Source organism: Dermacentor variabilis, chromosome 2 (assembly GCF_050947875.1).
Source record: "Dermacentor variabilis isolate Ectoservices chromosome 2, ASM5094787v1, whole genome shotgun sequence".
NCBI classification, from domain to species: domain Eukaryota; kingdom Metazoa; phylum Arthropoda; class Arachnida; order Ixodida; family Ixodidae; genus Dermacentor; species Dermacentor variabilis.
This window is the reverse complement of record NC_134569.1, coordinates 92,915,808-92,920,105: the sequence shown is the minus strand read 5'-3', so window position 1 is coordinate 92,920,105 and position 4,298 is coordinate 92,915,808.

The following is a 4,298-nucleotide window of genomic DNA, read 5'->3' as shown; positions in this document are numbered from 1 at the left end:
CTTTTTCAACGCTATTTTTTCCGACATCAAAAAAAAATATGTTCTCCAACAGTTTTTTAATGTTCGTCAACTAGAGGGCCAGCGTCACTATTGATGAAGAACCCACCACACTGCCGACACAGCAACAGAACATCAGTGGCAACAGCAGTGATTCTTTTCTCGATGCTACATTTGCGCCAATTAAAGCGAGCTTTAGTGCTGGCCTACACGTTTAGCCATGTTCCCTTCGCTATACCGCACGATTCAATAAACGCATGACTTAGAGAGTAGTGGAGCTAATACCGAATTTCTTCTTCGTTTATCTTTTCACAGTTCATCATGGAAACAGCTGATATTACTAAATACGAAATAACTGCTGAATAAATACTTATGTGTTTACTGTTCGCGATATACGTACTCTCATAACTAATTCCTTTGGGCAATTGCTGGAAATGTGCAACTCAATTCGGCCAGGGATCATGACATAACCACTTACTAAAAACCCCTTAGTAACCCCTTAGTAACCACTTAGCAAGAACCCTATATTTAGCTCTCGCTTGGATGCATTCGTTCGCAAATTAAATCGCGAAATACACAGGTTCTCCCCGTAGCTTTTCACCGCCGTGAGCGAGAGAGTCCTTGCGCAATATTTACGCGTGAAGCGCGAATACAATCAAGGAGAAAGGATGGATACAATCTCGAAAATGTTTCCTAGGCCCGTGCGCCACACTGCACTGTCTACGAGGAATTCGGGCCGATTTCGCCACAACGGCTGGTGTATCTTTTCCCACTGCCCTCTTTTAAGCTAAAGCGTGGTGTCTAACCTCCCGAGATTGCAGAGTGGGCTGTCAGGGACGCCGTAGTCTAGGTCTCCGCGTTAACTTCGACTAGAGAAGCTGTACTACCGAGGCATTCTACCTATGACCACCTAGGTTTCTTTCCCATGCACGGCACACGCGCATTTATCCGCTTCGTCACTACACACGCACACACACACACACACACACACACACACACACACACACACACACACACACACACACACACATATATATATATATATATATATATATATATATATATATATATATATATATATATATATATATATATAGTTTCTTTCATAGCTATAAACACTTAGTTTCCCGGTTATAAATTGGGAAATGGTAGTAATGCCATGACAACGCCGGATCCTGTGGAGTTTGTGGCCGTTGGGTAATAAGAAGTCGTTTCGGTAGTCCGCTGACGTAATAAACGATGTTACGTATAACGTGAGTCATGTAATAAAACTAATGAAAAAGTGGTGTGAGCTAGAATGAGGCTTATGCGCTGACCTCTTTGTTGCATGTTTGATTATTGGCTGTTGTATTTTTATACTTATATTTTTCTCTCTCTCTCTCTCGCTCGCTCTCTTCCTTTGCAAGCAGCCACATTTCCTTTCAAACGGAGTTGTTTTTCTTTGTCACTGCAACGCAAGGGAATGCGCTTAAAACTGTACCGAACTACATCAATAAATATAGCAAAGTGGCGCGGTCGCTGCATGTTCGATTGGAGCACTTGAGGTCACGTGCTGTTTCCTTAAATAATATAAAAGATTTGTGGCCTAATTCTTTTTTGGACTAAATAAAGCTGATTGAGCAAAGTGCTTGCAAGCGAAAACGATGAGAAATCGACCCTCGATGATCAGTGTTTGATGATTCAGAATCTGAAGCGAAATGCCGACGGCCATCTGATGCCCGTCTAAGTCCGTTGCTTGGCTCACGTGTTCAAACCTAACTGGAGGAATCACTTGAACGTTTGTTTTTATTGGAAACAAGAATCCTGCGTGAAAGTCGAAACGTGTTTATTCAATTATACCATCTACCTATCTACGAATCTTCTTAATTGACTCATATTGAAGAATGAATGCAAAATATTCGAACCGTTAGCCACGAGGCTAATGGCCGATCTAATTCGGTAGCTGGCTTTGTTTTCTTAGATGTTATTTACTGTGGCAGCGCTTCCTAAGGGTCATCGTCAACTAATCATAAAGTGCGGACAAAGCCTGGTGATCACCTTGACGTGAGAAACTAGAGAACATCAACACTATGGCCCTGGAGACAAACACAGAATGCAATAGTCGTAGAAGATTTCTGGTGCACGATGTTAGAATAGATGCTGATGCAACTAGGCGCCGCTTCCAGTTGCAATGAAAGCGCAAGGGAAACGGCAGCATTGAACAGCAACCTTAATTTGGGCGATTAATTGGCCGTCTGGGGTCACGAAGCTTGTTCGAGCGAGTAGCTCCTTGTCCCCGTCTTTAGTCGTGCCTCAGTATCTCAATATCTTTTTCCGACGCCCTTCGTTAATGAGGCACTGCCATAATTTCCATTCTCGCGAAGTCGGCCACTGTCCAAAAGAAACCACGTATACAGCGCCATCTCAATGCTTCTCATCATTTATTATGCTGCAAAGCATCCTAACGACAAAGCCGGATGGCTCGGTGACAGATTTCAAGCGACGTCAGCTGAGCGGTAAATTTCTTTGTGCGTTTGCACGCATGTGGCTAGGAGTAGGGAGTCGCTGACAGAACACGAGGTCATGAAGGCGAGGACACCGTGTCGCTTCTATAAAGGAACGACGATTAATCAGTGTCCTTATCTAGAATTGCATCAGCCTGTAATTAAGCTCCTTGCAGACCCCTCCCGCCCCTTTTCGGCAGGACTGCCGCTGACGACTTCATCGGTGGGACTCGCTTCCGCGCGAAGAGAGCGGTCGGTGGTGCTTTGCAAACTCTACTTGTCACGGGGAACAGTGATTAATGCCCCCGCGATCGGCCCTTTCGTGACGAAGCGATTAAAATGCACGACTATGGCCACTGGCGCTTCCTGGTGATCGGCGTAGTGACCTGAACGGTGCATGCGTCCTATCGCGCTCTTTGTTGAGGTCACCTTCAGAGGGCTAGAGTCCCCTCCCCACTACCCGTTATTTCTGCCCAAGTCTTCAGCATCATTGTTCGTCTCCGGATTCCATGGCTTGTAAATGCATAAATGATCGTTGTCCCCACAGAAAAACAATGTGTCCATAGGAGAGAACGTGGAAAGGGACATGATCGAGTTCACACAAAATGGAGCATGCTATATGCAGCTATATATTTCTCATAAACGCGAAAAAGTGATGAACTATTGAGACGAAGTTTGAGCTTCGCTACATAATTTCTGTCACTTCTAAGCGAAAGCTTGACACGTAAGAATCTTTTAAGGGCCAGGTACTTTAGTTCACCTGAAACACGAGTCTCGTGTGCAATTCCTCGCACTGTCGACACCTTTGAGTTGTTGTCACTGTTCTTCCCATCACATTATTGCTAAGGAAGCAACAGCGTCATTTGCACTCTAACGTAGATGGGAACTCGGTCGAACATCTACATAGTTTCATTTCTTTCGAAGCGCTATCTTTTCTCATTCAAACAGGAGTTGTTCAATTCTGAAATCAGCCCACCGCGATTGACAAAAACATTTTTGAAACACCCCCGCTTCGCCTGTCTGTCACGCGACGTCCCGGAAACCGCTACAGCTGCCCATCTGATATGACGTGTACACACTGATCATGATTTGACCGAATGAAAGAAAAATAGTTATTTCTGATTCGGCGCCTTTTCGCCATTAGCCCTCGGTTATTGGTCAAGTTTTCGGGCTGCATCTACTTCGCCTACCTTTCACGCGACGTCACAAAACCGCAAAAACTCACCAAGTCAAAGCATGTGTTAAAAACGCAATAATATGCCTAACAAAACTGAATTTTCCTCTGAATAGCCATAGGCTGCCCCGTTCCGAAAGGAATAAAAGATGGCTACCGCCAATCGCTCAGGCACTGGCTATTCGCACCTGCCGGAGAGCATGGGTTTATTTGTGTGCAATAAAACCTTTTGCGTATACGTGTAACGTTTTCGAGCACCTTCGGCACGTTTATGACCTCGTTCTATCAACTCTTTTTTGTTGAGGATCCGTCTTAGTGTCATTCCTAAGCTTCTGTTGCATGCCGCCGCGATTGTCGACGAGCCGCCGCAAGCTAAGTAAAGTGGACCAATCGCAGACGCCGGCACCACCCTCTTCATCCGCTTATCGATTTTCAGTGCAGGGGCTCGGCCCCATCGAATCCCTTTCCACTTGAGCGTGCTCCTCGCCTCTTGTCAGCCAATTAGATAAGACAAACCCCGGAGTGTAGGCACACTGTGGTATAAAGTTTGTAAACAGGGATAAGGTGCCTCAGAAAGGCTGGTCCTTATCCCTGTTTACAAACTTTATACCCTAGTGTGCTATTCCATCTGTGAGCCCATTTCT